The 19,659-nt window shown below is 45.5% G+C and overlaps 1 protein-coding gene across 5 annotated transcripts in view; it reads left to right on the forward strand.

Annotated features, from left to right (window-relative positions):
• Positions 1-19,659, forward strand: part of Tlcd4 (TLC domain containing 4) — a 77,190-nt gene that overhangs the window by 8,245 nt on the left and 49,286 nt on the right. Inside the window, exon 1 of one of the 5 annotated variants that reach the window (XM_021157683.3) lies at positions 10,975-11,243. The exons of 3 other annotated variants lie outside the window; for them this stretch is intronic. The gene's annotated coding sequence lies outside the window, so the exon portion shown is untranslated. Of the gene's footprint in view, positions 1-10,974; positions 11,244-11,492; positions 11,568-19,659 lie in introns of those variants that run through there. One more of the 5 variants, XM_021157686.3, reaches the window with a different exon arrangement.

Below are 19,659 nucleotides of genomic sequence, written 5' to 3' on the forward strand. Positions count from 1 at the left end.
GTCTGTGAAACTTGCACGTTATGATACCTGAACAGTACTTGGCCAATGCTTTGCTGAATAAGTGAGATAACAATGTTGTATGCAAACACACTGTTCATACAGTTTAGGCTGAACCTTGCGGCAGAACCATGGAAGAATTCTGTACCCAGAGAGGTGGAAACGGATATGGTCCTGCATACTGCAAAGGAGTGAGAGGTAGCCACAAGCCCTGGAGGCAGTCAGACTTCTCTTCCTCTGTATCTCAGATCCTCTGCAGGCTGCTGCTTCCCGTATTAGCTTTATCAGTTCAAAGCGAGAAGAACAAAGAGAAGTCTATGTACTGCCACTGGGAGAGTTGAATTGAGAGAGAAGAATAAATGAAGGCCCAAAGCATAGAATATGCCTACCATATGATAGTCAAAGCGGGAGTATTGGTCAGAAGTGCCACTCAGAGGAAAGTGACCAAATTTGCTTAGCATTGGTCCTAGTATCCAGATATCTTGAGATGTATGGTTGCTAAACCGCCCAGCAAACCAAAGCAGCAAGCAGCAACTGCTTGAGCAGCAACTTTGGTTAAAAAGAAAGAGACCAAGCAAGCAATCCCAGTTTATCTGCTCCCTAGTCCCCAGGAGCCCCTTCCACCTTCATCTTCAGAATACTCCCCCCTTTCTTTCCTTACTCTTAAGTAAAACAAAACAAAACAACCTAACAACCCAATAACCCATGTGCTCCTCTCTCTCTCTCTCTCTCTCTCTCTCTCTCTCTCTCTCTCTCTCTCTCTCTCTCCCTCCCTCCCTGCCCCCCCTCTGCTTGGGAGTATAGCAGGAGCCCCATGTAGACGCTGATTAATAGGAGCTTCATCCGATGAACCAGCAATCTCATCAGACCTAGAACTTGAGAAAAGTCACTGAAGGCTTCCTGGGGGAAGTCATGTTTCTGTAGGACATAAAACACACATGAGTGGCATCGACTGAGCTGGGGTAGGGGTGAGGAAGAGGAGGTGGGGGTGAATGCTCTTAATGAGAAAGAAAGCTAAGGCTCCCAAAGCAATACCTACAATCAAGTAGAAGGAAGAGGAAATTTGGAACGTAGAGATTTTACAGGTACTAGATATTGATGAAAAGTGAGTTATGGCAGAAGTGGTTAAGAAAGGAGGCCTAATGGAGGTAATTTGTTTATCCAATTAAGAAATTTGACCTTTATCCTATGGGCAATCAGTGGGAGGCCATTTAGTATTTAAACAGAGGGGTGACATTTAGAAATAGCATCCTCTGACTACAGTGTGAGTAACAGAGGGCAGGCAGAAGGCTTGCCATCTGTTATTGGTAAATAAAGTTTTATTGGCAATCATACACATTCAATTATATTGTCTTTTAGGTCTTAGATAAACTGACCATCTGGCCCACGAACTATTTACTATCTGGTCTTTTAAAGAATATTTGTTTGAGGTACTGTTAATGTAACTTGGAGGAAAATAATGATAAATAGCTAGCTAGCTTTGGAAAGGGGACAGGAGGAATTCTGTAAAGGGGATCTGAAGAATTAATTTCACAACTCTTGTAAAACCCTTAAAACATTCAATTTTCCAGATACCTGATTTTAGCTTTACCTTGGTGACACCACTCCTACAAGATGAGTGCAAAGGAACCAAGATCACAGCTGCAAAGGGATAAGTGTGTGTTGTAAGTGAGAGAGAAGGCCGGGTGGCCAAGCATGGTGGTTCATGTCTTAAATCTCAGCACTTCTGAATTTGAGGGTAGCCTGGTCTACACAGTGAGTTCTGGGCTAGAGCTGCACAGCCAGACCCTGTTTAAAGAAGACTAGGTGGGAACTGGGGAGGAGACAACCAAACGAATTGAACTGTAGACTCCTTACAAAAGGAGATCATTACTTTAACTGTGCATGAGTGTATGTGTGTGTTGTGTGTGTGAGTGAGTGTGTACAACAATCAATTCAGCTTGAGACATACAGTAGGTTGCAAGATGTATTTAGTCAACTGAGCCCTTAACATCACGACATTCCTAATATCTGCTTTGTGGTTCTCAAGCTTTGACTCTGATGCAGGTTGACCCACAGTGGCTGAGCAAGTCAAACCTCAAACTGGTTTCATTTTTTTAAACAACATTAAGTAAAACAACACCAGTGAGTGTATTTCATATGTCCTTCCTTCAAGAGACCAAAAGCTGGGTCTTGGTGTTATTTATATCACAATAGTAACATCAATAAACAAGTTAGTACAACCCCATCATTTATTGAATTACAGCATCAGACACTAACCTCAGTTCTTCTTCAGTTCCTATAATAAACCTAATTATTACAGTCATGTGTAGCCGAGGAGACTGACTTGAAGGTTCTCTTTTCTAAGGTCATCAGCGTGTCAGTTTGTCACCTAAGCCTTGATGCCTCATAGCAGGGGCCCTGCCTCCTCTTTCTCAGTCTTTGATCTCCTCATTCAGTTGCTTAAAACCCTCCATGGTCTTCTCCTCTCCCGAGCAGAGTCTACATAATTTAGCATGGCATAATCTATTTTTCATAATCTCTCAGGGCCTGAGTGGCCTTGGCTTCTGCTGCTGATTCTGTAAGTGTATGTTGTATATTCCTAGTTCTGGGGGCTCTTGGGGACATGCTTTGTGCTTCTGTGGGTTGACATATTCCTCCTCTTTTTGGAGACTCCTTTCTTCACCTCTGCTTGGTCTTTGTGATAAAAATCTAAGTTCTTACCATTCTTTCCTCTGAGATCTAGCTTTTCAGTGTTTTGATTCTCCCATTGGGAAGTGGATATCTGTTTCCTGAAAAATGGTTACACCGAAAGATTTGGGGCTCTCCTACCCTGCTTGATCTCTGGAACTGTTGCTTGGCTTCTGTAAGCCATATTGGATTTTCATTTATAAAATAGGGTAATATGATGCCTTGCTGTTAGACACATTGTAAGTACTCAGAATAAACAGTCATTATTCAGATCCCGTGCAATTAAGACTCACATGTCTTATTCTAGCCCAATAACTTTGAGTACACTGTACTTCCTTAGTGATGCTCTAGTCATCATTTTAGGTTCAACACAAACTATTCTGTGATTTCTCTTCTTAGCTTTCGAACGTGCGTGTATGTACTTGCAAGGTGTAGGGCTGGGTGCTTGTGGGACACGGGTTTGCCCTGAAGTTGCTATCAGAGTCTTCCTCACCTTATTTTTCGAGACAGAGTGTCTGAGTTGCACTCACAGCTTGATGATAGAACTAGTTCTAAGCAGCTGGCTTGCTGTGGGGTCCCTTCTCTGTATCTTTAGGGCAGTCTGCCATGCTCATCCTTGTGTTTATATAGGCTCAGGAGATCCAAACTCCGATCTCCATGCTGTCTCTGTGCCAGAGACCCAGATCTCCACTACCCTTCTCCTTTCTCTTTCGCAGTAACAGCTTCACACATGGTAGCCAGGTGCTCCTCTCCCAACTCTTTTGATTTTTTATTTTGAGACTGGATCTCACAAGGTTACCCAGGAAAATAGTCTTGAACTCATTCTATAGTACATTTCTAGAAATGGTGATTCCTCTGTTTCGGTCTTACCAGCCTGGGAGACCATATTACCAGCCCTGGCTTTCTTTCCAAAATGGTTGGTGCTCCTTGATTCAATTTAATTCCCACAGTAGTGCTGTCAGGTCTTGTCTACATGAAATCTATTTTGAAAGTCATTCAAGATTATTCTCATTACTTTTCAGATAAAGTAACTGAGGTTGAGGGTAATGACATAGAATACTTCAAATCACATGACTAGTAGAAAAATGTAAAAACTGGCATTGTTGTACCAGTTAAAGTCAGAGGGCAACTTGCAGGAGTTGCTGGAGGTAGGTCTGAGCATTTCCTGCCTACAGTGATCTGACAGGCAAGGTGGCCCTGAGTTCAATCCCCAGCACTTGGTAGGTGGAGGTAGGTGGATCAGAAGTTCAAAGTCTTAGTCATTCTGACTGGTGTAAGGTGGAATCTCAGGGTTGTTTTGATTTGCATTTCCCTGATGATTAAGGATGTTGAACATTATTTTTAGGTGTTTCTCAGCCATTCAGTATTCCTCAGTTGAGAATTCTTTGTTTAGCTCTGGACCCCATTTTAAAATAGGGTTATTTGTTTTTCTGGAGTCTAACTTTTTGAGTTCTTGGTATATATTGGATATTAGTCCTCTATCAGATTTAGGATTGGTAAAGATCTTTTCCCAATATTTTGGTGGCCTTTTTGTCTTATTGACAGCGTAATTTGCCTTACAGAGCTTTGCAATTTCATGAGGTCCCATTTGTCAATTCTTGATCTTACAGCACAAACCATTGGTGTTTTGTTCAGTAATTTTCCCCCTGAGCCCATATCTTTGAGGTTTTCCCCCACTTTCTCCTCTGTTAGTTTCAGTGTATGTGGTTTTATGTGGAGGTCCTTGATCCACTTAAACTTGAGGTTTGTACAAGGAGATAAGAATGGATTGATTCACACTCTTCTATGTGCTGACCGCCAGTTGAGCCAGCACCATTTGTTGAAATGCAGTCTTTTTTTCCACTGGATGGTTTTATCTCCTTTGTCAAAGATCAAATGACCATAGGTATGTGGTTCATTCTGGGTCTTCAATTCTATTCCATTGATCTACCTGCCTGTCACTGTACCAATACCATGCACTTTTTTTTTTTTTTTTTTAAATCACAATTGCTCTGTAGTACAGCTTGAGGTCAGGCATGGTGATTCCACCAGAGGATCTTTTATTGTTGAGAAGAGTTTTCACTATCTTAGGTTTTGTTTGTTTGTTTGTTTGTTTGTTTGTTTTTCACAGATGAATTTGCAAATTGCTCTTTCCAACTCGGTGAAGAATTGAGTTGGAATTTTGATGGGAATTCCATTGAATCTGTAGATTGCTTTTGGCAAGATGGCCAATTTTACTATATTAATCCTGCCAATTCATGAGCATAGGAGATCTATCCATCTTCTGAGATTTCAATTTCTTTCTTCAGAGACTTGAAGCTCTTATCATACAGATCTTTCAATTGCTTAGAGTCACACCAAGGTATTTTATATTATTTGTGACTATTGTGAAGGGTGTTGTTTCCCAGGTAACCCAATCAAAAGAGAACACACATGACATGTACTCACTGATAAGTGGGTATTAGCCCAGAAGCCCAGAATACCCAAGATATAATTCACAGACCACATGAAACTCAAGAAGAAGGAAGATCAAAATGTGGATACTTTGATCCTTCCTAGAACAGGGAACAAAATACCCACCGAAGGAGTTACAGAGACAAAGTGTGGAGCAAAGACTGAAGGAATGACCATCCAGAGACTGCCCCACCTGGGGATCCATCCCATATACAATCACCAAACCCAGACACTATTGTGGATGCCAGCAAGTGCTTGCTGGCAGGAGCCTGATAAAGCTGTCCCCTGAGAGACCCTGCCAGTGCCTGACAAATATAGAAGGAGATGCTCACAACCGTCCATTGGACTGAGCACAGGGTCCCCAATGAAGGAGCTAGAGAAAGGACCCGAGAAGCTGAAGGGGTTTGCAGCCCCATAGGAGGAACAACAATATGAACTAACCAGTACCCCCAGAGCTCCCAGGGACTAAACCACTAACCAAAGAGCACACATGGTGGGACTTATGGCTCCAGCTACATATGCAGCAGAGGATGGCCTAGTCGGACATCAATGGGAGGAGAGGCCCTTGGTCCTGTGAAGGTTTTATGCCCCAGTGTAGAGGAATGCGAGGGCCAGGAAGTGGGAGTGGGTGGGTTGGGGAGCAGGAGGAGGGGAAAAGGGATAAGGGGAGGGGATTTTCAGAGGGAGACCAGGGAAGGGAATAACATTTGAAATGTAAATAAAATATCTAATAAAATTTAAAAAAATTCAAGGTCACCCTCAACTATATAGTGAATTTGAGACCAGTACACATACTGGTTAAAGGACACTTTGTAGGGGTCAGTTCTCTCCTTTTACCATGTGGGTCCCAGGGACTGAACTTAGGTTGTCAGACCCGGCAGCAAGTACCTTCACTCATTCAGCTGTCTCTCTCACTGGCTCCCAACAGTTGCAGTTTCTGAGGTGGATGGACTAGAGGCGCGGTTTCTCCTTAGAAGGGAAAGATAGAGAGTGAGGAACCACCCCAAGTGTACCCCATCTCATCTGATCCTGGAAGTTGAGCAGTGCCGGGCCTGGTTAGAATGTGGGTAGAAGGATGAAGAGGGTGGAGAAGAGAGACAAAGCATTATATATTTTACTACACTGGATCTGGGAAAACAGCAGCATACCAGGACTGTAGATCTGGAGCTCAAGAGAATTTTCACTGGCTGTTGTGTGGTGGAGTTGATACCGGGTACATTTTTGGGAGCACAGAGAGGCAGCAAAGTCCGGTTAAGGTAAGGATGAGGTCATCCCCTGGATTAGGAAGAAATGAACTGAGTTTAAAGGTTAGTTGCAAAATACAGTTAAGTGTCAAGGTAGAAATGCACACAGATGTTCTTGGTTTCTGGGAGCCTCCCTGACTTTGAAATGATAAGCCCAAGGGTTTAGAAACTGTGGCAAGAGATAACTGAGACATAGGAGCTGACGGTGGATTGAGTAGAACACGTTGTGTATGAGTGTGCATGTCACCTCTGTGTGTAGGTGTGTCCACCTGTGTGCTTGCATAAGAAGTCAGAGGTCAGGTGGCTCTTGCTTGTCATTGCTGCTCCCTGCCTCGCTTCTTCTTTGAGACAGCGTCTCTTATTGAAGCAGGAGCTTGCCTTTTTGGCTAAAATAGATGGCCAGTGAACCCCTGAGGTCATCTTGCCTCCCTGCCCCCACTCCTCCTGAGGTTGCAGGTGTGCCAGCACACCCAGCTTTTTTAAGTGAGTGTTGGATCAGAAGTGGATGAAAGGGCAATAAATTTAGAGAACAAGATAGACATGCTAATATGCTATTACCAAGAATTCACCAAAGGGAGAGGGGAATAATAACTAAAAAGTGTAGCTAAAAATCCCTTAGTGTTCGGTATAATCAATGAAAAAAAAATAGACTCTAAGATATATTTTTGGGATGATTCAGGCTTTCAAACATAGTGAGAACATCTAGGAAGAGAAAGAAATCAGAGAGACATGGAGAAACTGTGGAGGTAGCGGCTGTTTCAGCACCACGGGAAGAACAGGAAATAGACATTTTTCCAGATTCTATGCTTTCTCTGTACGCCTCTGAAGAAGGTGCTGAGTTGGCGCTTCAGCAAAATGAGGGTTGAGGCAAAGTGACATGCTTGGGTGTCGGAGGACATTACTGATGGGTATCTGATGGATATGTTAAAAAAATTGGATATCATTTAGGTTAGATACATGTTCTAAAAAGCCAAAAGAGCCAGGCCAGTTATTAACTCCCCTCCCTCCCCCAGGATGGCATTCAGGAAAAATGTTACCATGCATAGTCCTTGACTTGACAGTGAGTTCTGTTCACCTGGTCAGGATGATGTAAACCCTAATTACTGTTTATTGATTGTGATGAGGCTAATTTGGGAGCAAGGGTGGGGCAGGTGTTTCAGGACATGGTGGCAGTGGTGTTATGGAAAGAGCTAGATCCTCAAATACTGTGACAAGCTGTCAGTCAATGGTGTCTGGAGTGGAAAATCAAGAAACATAGACTAGTATTAGAAAATTCAGAATACATGGTAGGGTTTGAGGAATGTAGCTGAGGGCAGGTGAGAAGTGGGCAGACCGTGGCTTTTACTTGAAACTCTAAGAGCCCTTTTAAAATTTCATATATAAAATTTCATATACATTTTAAATGACTCACATATATATGTATATGTATATATATATATGACTTTTACTAAAAATAAGATGTAAAGAAAGGTAATACACATATATTCAGGGAGGAAAAACATAATGTAAGCACAAAGAACTCAGAACTTATCCAGAATTTTACCCCATAGGGATAACATTTCTTAATATCTTCAAATAGTTTCTTCCTAAAACACAATGGAAAGTAATTTTAAGCAAGTACTCATAACATCTGGCAAAAAGTTCTCGATATACTAAAAGTCCTAGTGCAGTCGTTCATTTCTGTTACTAACTGAACCATGCCCCTAAACCTGGCCCCTCTTACCTCCCTTCCTCCCCACCCCCACCTTTCCGCTCCCCTCCCCTCCTCTCCCCACCCTTTCCCTCCTCTTCCCTCCCCTCCCCTCTCCTCCTGTGCTGTAGATGAACCTAGGGCCTTGCACCCCGGGCAAGGAGGCAAGGGCTTTGCCACCGAGACAGGTTTCTAGCTCTAGCCCAGACTTTCTGATCAGAATGTGTGTGGTCATCTAGACTTCATCTCTCAGCTGGGTGTGGTGGCGCACGCCTTTAATCCCAGCACTTGGGAGGCAGAGGCAGGTGGATTTCTGAGTTCCAGGACAGCCTGGTCTACAGAGTGAGTTCCAGGACAGCCAGGGCTACACAGAGAAACCCTGTCTCAAAAAACCAAAAAACCAAACCCCCATCCCCCCAAAAACAATCCCCGAAACCCCCAAAAAACAGAAAGAAGAGAACTGAGCGATTTTTCCTGAGCTCCATTGTTATTTTAAAAAACCAAGTAGTTTTCAGTCTCAGCTCTATTTAGAAGTGTAAGGATTTTTTTTTGAAACTAATTCATCAGGGAAATTTGCATCATTTAAGAGAAGTTTTATTTTATTTTTTATCTTTATTTATTTGTATATTTTATGTATACGAGTACCCTGCTGCATGTACACCTGCATACCAGAAGAGAACACTAGACCCCTTTATAGATGGTTGTGAGCCACCTTGTGGGTGCTGGGAATTGAGTCCAGGGCCTCTGGAAGAGCAGCCAGTGCTCTTAACTACTGCTGAGCCATCTCTCCAGCCTTTAAGGGTGGATGAATAAAAATTTTTACTTCTCTTGAGCGGTTTCTTTGATCAAAAAGCACAAAAAGTGCAATTTAGCTTTGACGAAACACACTAGAAATTCAGGACTTCATACAGTAAACACAGGATTTTGAGGAAGTTTTGTTAAGAGTAAGATTTAAAAGTGAATAATTGAAATGACCTGTCTAAAGAAATACAGAAAATAAACAGTAGGTATATTCTCTGCTAAAAATCACTTTTTTTTTGTTGTTAGACTAAAATTTAACATTCAATATGGGCACGTATTATGGTGCACCTTACATGAGTCAGATGTCAGCCTGGGCTAGCTGAGACGGTTTCAAAATGGGGGTGGGGGAGGGAGAGTAAGTTTTGAAATTCAATTAGTATTTTTAGATCTCAATCTTTGTCCTTGATATAATCACTATGTAATCGCAATGCACTCTTGCAGTTTGGTAATGCATTGATAGAGGCTCATGAAGGAATCCTGGGACATTCACATTTCCATAGTGTATTTCCATAGGTTGACTTGGCTTGTTTGGTTAATTACTGTCAGAGAATTATAGATGTCAAGGGTAATGATGGTGCATTATCAGGAGAGAGCAGAGCAACTGACCAACAATGAGGAGCTAGGATAAGTGCCTGCAGATGACAGTCCTGAGATAGCACTGTGAAATTCGTCTTAGCTGAACTGACCCTATAGATATCTGCCTATAACCATCACATGCCCACACAGTTATGAGAGGACCACATGAGTATATGAAGCAGCTATGGAGTAAAGCAAAACAGTCAGGGGCTATGCAGGTTGGGAAATATCTGTGACGAAACAGGTGTGGCCACAGTGCTGTGGCCCTGGAATGCTGAGACGCTTGGGTAGAGCACAGGGACCCATCTGCACGGTCTTCCTGGCTGGTTTTCTGACCATGCTGCTCATAGAGGTTTTCTCTGTGGTTCCCCCTAGACCGGGGAGCTTTCAGAAATAATTGAATCGTCCCATTTCTAGAGATGAAGAAGTGAGCTTCATTGAGCTTAGTTAGCTGCTATTGATTTCCATGATGAATTTAAATACAGATGTGGTGTGAGATTATGTGTACATTTTCTGGCCTAAATCGGCAGCAGATGTTTCCCTGTGTGTATGCATATTAGGTCAAATATGTAAGCTTTATTTGGTAGGTATTTCTCATAAACAACTGCCCTATGTCATTAATGGTGAAATTTCCAAGTGATTCGATTTATGTAGAATTCATCTAGTTCCAAAAATAGGACTTGTGACTGCTTTTTTTTTTTTTTTTTTTTTTTTTTTTTTTTTTTGGCAAATTATACAGCTTGTGTGTACCTCTGCATTTAGTTTTATTCCAGTTAATTGTATCTGGTGGATACAGCAGGTCAGAAAGCAGAGTTTATAGACTTGGCAATTTGGGATATTCAGCCAGTACTAAAACAAAACAAAAACAAACAAAAAAACCAGTCCAGTCCCATTTAAACATCCTGACCGCAGAGGGGTCCCGGATATAGATGGATTGTTAATGTACCCGTTTTTTGTTAGGTGGAAATCGAATCCAGGGCCTTGGACATGCTAGGCAGGAGCTATACTTGGACAGCTTGCGGTCCTTCAAGGGTGTTCTCCGGGGGTTTGGGAAGAGGCTGCTCTGAGACATGACGCCTCTTCTACACACGTGCCTCCTAGCCGGCTTGGCACGCACCTGCAGCCTCAAACCAGAACGGGGCGGAGCTGGACTTGGTGGCAGACGTGGCAGAAAAAAAAAAAAAAAGCATCAGTTGCCATTTCATCTCCTCTACAAAGCAAACCATGCCGATCTTTTGCACAGCGTTTGGGCATATAAGACAGAATTCACATTTGAAAAGGGGTTTTGGTTACGTGGCGAGCCGGGGCGCTGACCACCGCGGGGGCGGACTCACATACTTCTTCTCCCCACTCGTGGGGTATGTGACTTGCTGGGAAAGCCCGCGCACCGCACACTGCACCCGGGCCGAGGTGTGAGCTCTCAGGGTTCCTTCGCAACCCACCGCCTAAGCTCGCGGCTTCGAGCTCCCGCCGCGATCCAAGTCCCAGCGCCGGGAGGTGGGCCCCACGCGCGGCCTCCGGGCCCCGCCCACTCTGGCCTGGGGTCGGAGCCGCGGCGAGCGCCAGCCCAGTCCGAGCGGCCGCGGCCCCTTTAAGGAGCCGCTCTGCGGTAACCCGAGCCCGCAGTCCGGGCGGGCGCGGCGGCAGCGGCGGCGCGAGCCTCGGCGACAGCTCCTCCGGGCTCCTCCGGCTTCCCGCGAGCATCTCGCGCGTGGCTCCGGCCGGCGCAGCTTTCGGGCCGGGCTGGATGACCTGGCGCCTGTGAGCCCCGCTGCGCTCTCCCGGCTCCGCGCAGCCGCCGCCCGCGGGAGTCGTCCCGGGACCCGGCACAGGTGACGCCGTTTGGACGGGATCCGGGAGGAGGGCGGCCTCGCCCAGCGCAGCCTCGGGCACGGCGCCGCGTCGCACCGGCCTAGCGCGGCCGAGCTCGGGCGCCTGAGGCGGGTGGGAGCGCGCGGGAGGCTCCCGCAGGTGTGCGGCGGCGCAGCATCCTTCCTGCTGCCGGCCCAGTGCTGCTTGGCTCGGAGCAGAAGATGTCCGGGGCCCGCGGCCCCCGCGCCGGCCCGGGGTCCACTCGGTTCTCCCAGGCAGCTTGGTTCGGTCCCCCGGCTTTCCTGCTTGGCTAGAGGCAATCAAGGGGTCTGAGCCCAAAGCGGGTGGGTGCAACCTTTGGGCCTGCGGGGGACGCTTTCTTGCGAGAGACCGGCTCAGGGTCGGGAGCATCAAGTGGCATCCCCATCCTCCTTTTCTAAAACAAGTAGCCTATATTTACCCCCCACGACTCTCAAGTGGGTCCCATTTTTAGCCACCTGAGTGCTTAAGTCTAGTGGAGGGAGAATTGGTTTCTCTTTCCAGCCTCTGTAACCTCCTGGCAAGTTGGTTAAACTAAGTGCCTTCGTTTACCTTGGTAGGAAATGGGGTCTCTAATGCCACTATCTTATTTTTCCCACCTTTCCAAGATGGTAGGGCAGCCTCTGTGAAGGTGGTTTTAAGTTAAGTTCATTTAACGGTCACTTGCTGGCCTGTGGCTTTGTTTTTATTTTTAAGCATTTTTTAGCCACTAGACATGTGTATGTAAAACTGCAAAAATATTAAAAAGTAATCGTTGATGTTTAAATTAACTCAGATACCAGTTTGGAGGCAATGTGGAAGAGTTTGTGTGGATGGTGGGAATTAATGTGTGTACTACTCATGTCTGTCATTTTATTTAGTAAAACCTTTACATAGTCAGATAATTGAAAAATTAAAAATGGATCTAGGATGGGGATGTTTTAAGGTGAAATTCTTGGAACATTTATAAGTAGTTTCTTAAGTCAATATATTCAGGAATCCATGTTCCATCAGGTTAAAGATCTTTTCTCTTTGTTTCTATTTTCCTTAAGTTGTATGGATGAAACGAAATAAGATGTGTGTACCGGTGATGTCAGAAAAACTTGAGGCTAGTTGTGGAGGCTCCCCTCCCCTGTGCCATGTGATGATCCAGAGAATTTATTCTCTTTGGATCCCTGCAACTCCTCTCAGCACACGGCCTCTGTCCAGCGCTTCTCTGCGGTGCCATCTTTCAGGAGTTTTATCTGTCTGGGCTGGATGCCTTTGCCCCAGTTGCTTAGTCATTATCACTAGCTTTGTGCTTCTGCTCCTTCCAGTAAAAGCCTTCATCACTTGGGGGAAAAGAAAGAATGATGGCTCTTGCCACTAAAGTCCTCTCTGTTCACTTGGAAGCGCTAGGGGTGACAGTTGTCAGAGGCTTGAGACGTCAATCACCAGAGAAGATGGACGTTTGCTAAGAGTTTTCTAAATAAACCTACAGAGTAAGGATGCTAGAGTTGGCCAGGCCTTGCATCATTTGCTGAAATCTCCGTTGGAGAGATTCCACTGGACTATCAAGAGAGGCCCTGTGAGGTGACCACCGAGCTCTGAGAAGCTAAACTGTGCTAAACTGGGTAAGGACACTCCCTGCAAAGGAGTGGGAAGGCAGAAAAGTGTCCTGCAGGAAGGGATGGCTACCTTCCCAGACTAACATCACCAATGGAGCAAAGGAGCCTGGGTTTCTGAAGGGAGGCAGGGAAGGGGCTGAGGTACAGAGAGGAAGTGGAAGAGTCTGAGGTTGCTCTGTCACTCTTTGAGAATTTATTGTCCCTCACCATCAAGGGCAGCTATATTACAGTCATCAGACCTGTTCCTTCTACTTCCCTTGGTGCTCTAAAGGAGGCCTGGCACACCCGTGTCCTCTCAAAGCCCCATTTATTAGAGGACACCACGCAGTTTAGTTCATAAACCCATCAGACCTCAAATCTCCCTCCACCCTGCTTCCAAGTTAATATTCTGTCTTGCAGATTAAAGATTCAGTTGGTCTTTGCTGTCAGGGCTTAGCTGAGCAGTCTACATTGAGATACAGAAAAGTTGTTGTTGTTGCTGTTTGTTTGTTTTTTCTGCAGTTTTCTTTTAAGAAAGATAGTGAACTAATTAGATTAGTGGCCATATGTCCAAGGGGGCCTGCCTGGAAGGTAAAGTTAACGTGAGTTATGTTGGCTAGCTGGTGCCATCGTCCTTGAGCAATGTAGGGATCCCACAAAGTGTAGACGGTTTCCTGGTACTCTCCCTACTCCCACGTGCCCTGTGGAGGGGGTGGGGGGGAAAGAGAGCAGTATGGGAGGTGGACTTCCCATCTGTCCTTGGGATGGCACACACACTTGAACTGGGTGTTAAGGACAGCTGTATTCACGTGACACGTAACTATTTGTTAGGAACACATCCCATCAGGACAGTGAGGTAATTTCGTAAAGAAGCCCAAAGCACTTTGGCAGCTGTTTTCTCTTAAGCATGAAAGGTGGCTCACTGAGAGATGGAGCCCTGCTGTTCTGAGGCCTGCTGTTCCTTCGAAGGCCTTGGAGATCCCAGCAGGTCCCAGAAGCCAAGATAAGGCAGCACTAGAAAAGAGGTTTCTTTGCTGAGGTGACATGGGTGTATTTAGGAAGAGGTAATCCTGTGGATGCCCCAGGAGCTGGGAGTACCGTGTAACCGATCAGCTATCTTGAAAGTGGTCCCTGAAGATAGCTGCCCATCCGCCCAGGGCTTAAACCACACGGAGAAAGGAGCTGTTGAATAATGGACCAGTGTCCTAGACCTGACAGAAACAGTGTTTCAAGCATTACTGGGCCAGGACACCAGAAAGTGCAGTTTTACTTTGAGACCCAGAACACAAATAAGTATATGAGCATCTAAAATAAGTTGTTATTCTTGTTCTGTTTCTAGTTTTGTTTTTGTTTTGTTTTGTTTTGTTTTTTAAAAAAAAACCCACCTCTAGTCCACCTTTTGTTTAATCGGTGACAAACCAAGTAGGGTAGGGTAGGGTGGCCTAGTGATACTGGAGGGGATGGCTGACCGCTAACTGGATGTCTGTGGACAGAAGGAAGTGTGGGACCTGTCTGGTCTGTGAAAGTATGAGACTCATAGAGCCAAAAGGCAGCTGGATGGGGCAGATGCAGACAGAGACTTCCCACTTGTCCGTTCACTGCAAAGTCAAGCAGATTGCTTCTGAAGGGTGAGGAGGACGAAGTGTGGAAAGGAAGTTGCGTTTGGATTTCAAAGCAGATCTCTTTGGAGCAGTAGCTCTTTCTTTGTAGAGTTTGTGAGGAAACAAATGGGCCAGAACAAAATAGCTGATGGATTTAGGTCATGTCCACTTCTGTGGGCCGCCTCGCCTCGGGGAGCGCAGGGGCGCTCAGATGTGGGAAGGATGAGCAGGCGCACACTTCCTGCCTTGGAGAAGTTCTGAGCTAAGCTCAGGGGGTGCGTTGTTCCTAAGCCCCGCTTACTGGTTGTTCTCAGGAAGAAGTTGGCTGCCTGCCTCACCGAAAATTGGAACAGTATTCTCATTCTCTTTTATAACAGGGCTGGGCTATCAAGACTTCCTCAGAGGTCTGTTTGATGGTCCATGATCAAATTCAAGCTTCTGCCTGTCAACCAGTGTCGGCAGCTAATTCTGCCCTGTGTCCTGGAGTTGGTCAAGGGCAGTGACTATTCTTTGGACTTTTGATTTCCCTTTTCATAACAGTTAACGTCTGACCCCCACCCCTAGGTAAAACAAAGCCTACCGAAGAAAGTACACAGGTATCTGAGCCTGTTGCTTAGTTACTGCTAGATTTTGTCATTGACATCTGACCTAGTTGGAGCCTCCTTTTGAACCATCTGGTCTCCTGATGTGCCTTTCTGACTGCAGGTATATTTTTTTAGGTGTTTAACGTTAACCCCTCCCCCTTTTAAAATCTGCCTGGCATTTGTCCAAAGCTTTCATTCATATTACCTCATATCCCCCAGTTTTGGTTATCTGCCCAGCTACTCCTGTGAGCCCAGTTTTGGATCCCAGACTCTAGAGACAACTATATATGCTGATGAGTTTTCTGTATCGGCTTTAATTTAACTTTCAGTTTGGGGGCATAAGGAGAAAGTATCCTGGTTAGGCTCACTTCATTTAATTCTCTCCAAGCATACTTAAAATCCATTGGAAAATGTATTTGGGGGGCTGAGGATGCACACCGTAGGGGAGACAGCTCTGTAAGGCTCTGTGCTGAGCCCCCAGTGCTACAATGAGCACTGATAATGCCTTCTGTCTTGGTGTGTGTTTATTTGATGGAATGGTAGCAAGAAGGAATTTTAATTGATTTATTATTATTGTAATTATAATTATAAGAATTTCATCACATTTTATAATTAATTTGCCTATTTTCTTTTTCTTTTCTTTTTCTTTTTCCTTTTCTTTTCTTTTCTTTCTTTCTTTTCTTTTTTTTTGTCTTTTTCTGTCTCCCCACCTTCTCTTCCCCCAGACTGGGTTTCTCTATGTAACCTTGGCTATCCTGTAACTCACTCTGTAGAGCAGGCTAGCTTCGAGTGCAGAGATCTACCTGTCTCTGCCTATCAAGTGCTGGGATTAAAGGCCTGTGCCACCACTGACTGGCTGTTAATGCGTGTGTGTGCGTGCGTGTGCGTGCGCGCGCCTGCCCCTGCCCGCCAGTGTTTAGGAGACTGTATTCCTGTTTTTAACCAATGACTCTCCACCTTGTTTATTTGCTTGTTTTCAAGACAGGGTCTCACTATGTAGCTTTGGCTGTCCCAGAACTCACTATTGTAGACCAGGCTGGCCTGGCACTCACAGGCTCTGAAAGCTAGGATTAAAGGCATGGGCTCTGTCACGCCTCCCTGGCTCTTTCCACCCTGGTTTTAAAGACAGCATCACCCACTGAAGCTGGCGCTCACTGTTTGACAGAACTAGCTGGCTGGAAAGCCCCGGGGATCCTTCTATCTCTGTAGGTGGGAGCCACCTCACCAGGGGAGGCCGGAGATCCAAATGCACTCAGCTTCTCATGACTACAGCAGGCTCTTTACCAATGCAGCCGGCTCTCCAGGCCCACTTCTCATGCTTTTGAAAACCTGTGTATTGCCAAAAAAATAAAAATAAAAAAAAAAATGGTTTGTAGAAAACCGGAGTGCCGTGGGGCAAGATAAAGATCGAGTGGGAGGCGGAGAGGAAGAACTCATCTCCTAAGCAGAGGCGGTGTTCTGGCAACTCCTAGATTCACATCTCAGAAACAAACCCTTAAGATACTGGGGATTTGGAGAGCTTGATAATGCCTTTGTACAGCCCAAGATCATCAGGGTTTTCCCAAGCAGGTGTGGTACATCACTATATAATCTTAGGTACTTGGGAGTCTGAGGCAAGAGCGTTGCAAGTTTGAGGCCAATCTTGGCAACTTAGTTAAGACCTCCATCTCAAAATAAAACTGGGTAAGAGGAAACCAGGGGTAGTGACACATATCCATCATCATAGCCCTTGGAAAGATGAGGCAGGATAGTTAGGATTCAAGGGCAGTCCCTGCTACACGAGGCTAGTATGGACTATATAAGATCCTGCCATGGGTAGATACATACATACATACATGAATTGGGATGTAGCTCAGTGATAGTAAGCTTGCCTAGTATATATCAAAGCCCTGGGTTCAGTCACAGCGTTGGAACTGGGCAGAGAAGGGGTTTGGGACAATTTGAAAAGATATATGCACTATAGCAACATAAACTAGACGTTGGGGTAAACACAACATAAAAGCAATGGACATGTGAGTAAGGCTGCCTGGTGCACTGTAAACTCCTGTTCTCCTCTTGCTACAAGCTCTGCTTTGTAATACTCCAGTAGCCAAAGAATCAGTAACACAGTTCAGGATCCTGGCCTGGGAGACCCGACCCCAGAGAGCCCCGACTGTTGCTGGTTCTGAGGGTCCCGGGAGGTGGGGAAGGGGCGTGGTTCTGGCCAGCTAGTCTAGCCAGTTGCTGAGCCCCAGTTTCAGTGGGCGATGCTGTCTTTGAAAACAAGAGGGAGAGAGACTGAGAAAGACGCTGGACGTGGACTCCTGGCTTCCTCACACACGTTCTCACATAAAAACACAAGTTCCTTCTGAGTTTGTAATTGGCAACACCATCCCTGCAGAGGCTTGGTGAACATACCAACCATCTGTGCTTCCTACAGTAAAACCTACTGGCTTGACTTTCTGACGCCATCTCACTCAGATCAAGTTCTTTAGTGCTCGCCAGGGGCGCTCAGGAAAAGGTCAGTAGGGTGAAGTGTACGTTCATGGGCTTAACCCAGAAATAGCTTTAATAGGACCTAAAGGGACATGTGGTCAAGATAAATAGCAATGTGATCTTCTTCCTGGATAGTCTTTTTACAAGGCGGTGCACAGCATACGACTTGAGTATATTGGCCTGACCCTAGTTTATAAAGCTGGGGACCTTGGCTACTCAGAAGTCACCTGGATCTGAGCTTCTGTAGTTACCAGATACTTGTCTCAGTAACTGCTCCCTAGAACAGGTCTCTGTAGCTCAGGCAGGGGTCACCTGTCATCCTCCTTTTGGCCTCTCAGGGAACTGGAATTAGAGACCTGCACCATCAAGACAGGCTTTCTGGACAGCTCTTCATGATCAACGCTGTGGGCTACCCTTAGTTCATTTTGCATGATTCCCCGTGCTTAGTGAATTCAAATGTGAGATTTGTAGTTAAACTGTGATGTTAATGAGACATCTGCTCCGACTTGCATATTAACTCACTGGGCTATGAAGTGGTTAAAACAAAAAGGCACATGACTTCAATCTCATGGTCAGATCAAGGTATGTCCAAGGTCAGCCTGGTCTACATAGGGAGTTCCAGGACAGCCAGCTCCGTGTAGAGTCTGTCTCAAACAACAAGAGACAAAACAGCAACAACATCCACATCGTTGTGTTTGTCTACCTGGCTCCACGCTGGATGCTGAGTCAGGTTGGTAATTATCCAGTTTATTAGCTAGTGGCATAGTTAGAGCTGGTGTTAGGCGAAGGCGTTTCCATAGGAAGAGGCCAGATGAGAAGCTACTCAGCCTCCAGTAGTTTTGATGGTCCTTCGGTAGAAGAAGAAAAGGCTTCCTAAGAATATGGAAAGGCCTTGGCCATCTTGTTGTTTTGTTGTTGTTGTTTGTTTGTTTGTTTGTTTTAGAAACATTACTCCTTCTCAGGTCATCCTGTTTCTAGGCCCCGGGTGGGGGTGGGGGGTCCAAGGGAAAGGGAAGGTACTGGGAGGGGTTGTGAGCCATGTACGCTGATCTGCATAAATGGAGATATGGGAAGGAAACCCACCAGTGTTTATAGGAGTATACATTGTACATTCCACGCTTGACGAAATACGTATTACCATCTTTTGTTTCCCTTTGGAAATGAGTTCCTTCCCTCCAAGTAGTCTTCTTGACCTCTCCTCTTCTGCTTTTATGTCATATACATTGAATAGAACAGAACAAAGAAACCCTCGGTGCCACACACGAGAAAACATGTAAGATCTGTCTTTCTGCGCAACAGTTTTAGTCCTACCCATTTCCCCCGCAGATGGTATGGTTTTGTTCTTTTCCATGGCCGAGTAGAACGCCATTGTGTGTGTGCCTCTCGTGTTTCTTCCTCCATCGATGGAAACCTCAGTTGACTCTCCTTGGGTCCTGGGAATAGTGCTACTGTAAACACAGGCGTGCAGGTTCTCTCTGTGGTGTTCAGGCTTAGACTCCCTTGGGTGTATACCCAGGAGTCTGGCTGGAGCGCCTGGCAGTTCTATTTCCAGCCATTGAGGGAGCCTTCCTATGGATTCTCTTTCCATCACCAACCATGAGGTCCCACGTTGCCCACATCCCCACTACCTTCTCTCGTTTGTTTTCTTGATGACAGCTGCTAGGACTGGGCTGAGATTGAGTCTCATTGTTTGTTTGACAACTAAACATGCCCCCCATATATTTACTGGCCACTTGTACTTCTTTTTCTTTTCTTTTCTTCCTTCCTTTCTTTTTTTTTTTAGATTTATTTATTTAGTTAGTTTTGGTTTTTCAAGACAGGGTTTCTTCTATGTAGCCCTGGCTGTCCTGGAACTGACTCTGTAAACCAGGCCGGCCTCGAACTCAGAAATCCGCCTGCCTCTGCCTCCCAAGTGCTGGGATTAAAGGCGTGTGCCACCACTGCCCAGCCTTAAGATTTATTTATTATTATACACTGTACACTGTAGCTGTCTTCAGATGCACCAGAAGAGGGCATCAGATCTCATTACGGGTAGTTGTGAGCCACCATGTGGTTGCTGGGATTTGAACTGAGGACCTTTGAGAGAGCAGTCAGTGCTCTTACCCGCTGAGCCATCTTGCCAGCCCCTCTACTTGTACTTCTTTGAGAATTGTCTTGCACATATATAGGCTG

This window comes from Mus caroli, unplaced genomic scaffold (genome assembly GCF_978045245.1).
Source record: "Mus caroli unplaced genomic scaffold, Mus_caroli_1 scaffold_3, whole genome shotgun sequence".
In the NCBI taxonomy this organism is placed as follows: Eukaryota; Metazoa; Chordata; class Mammalia; order Rodentia; family Muridae; genus Mus; species Mus caroli.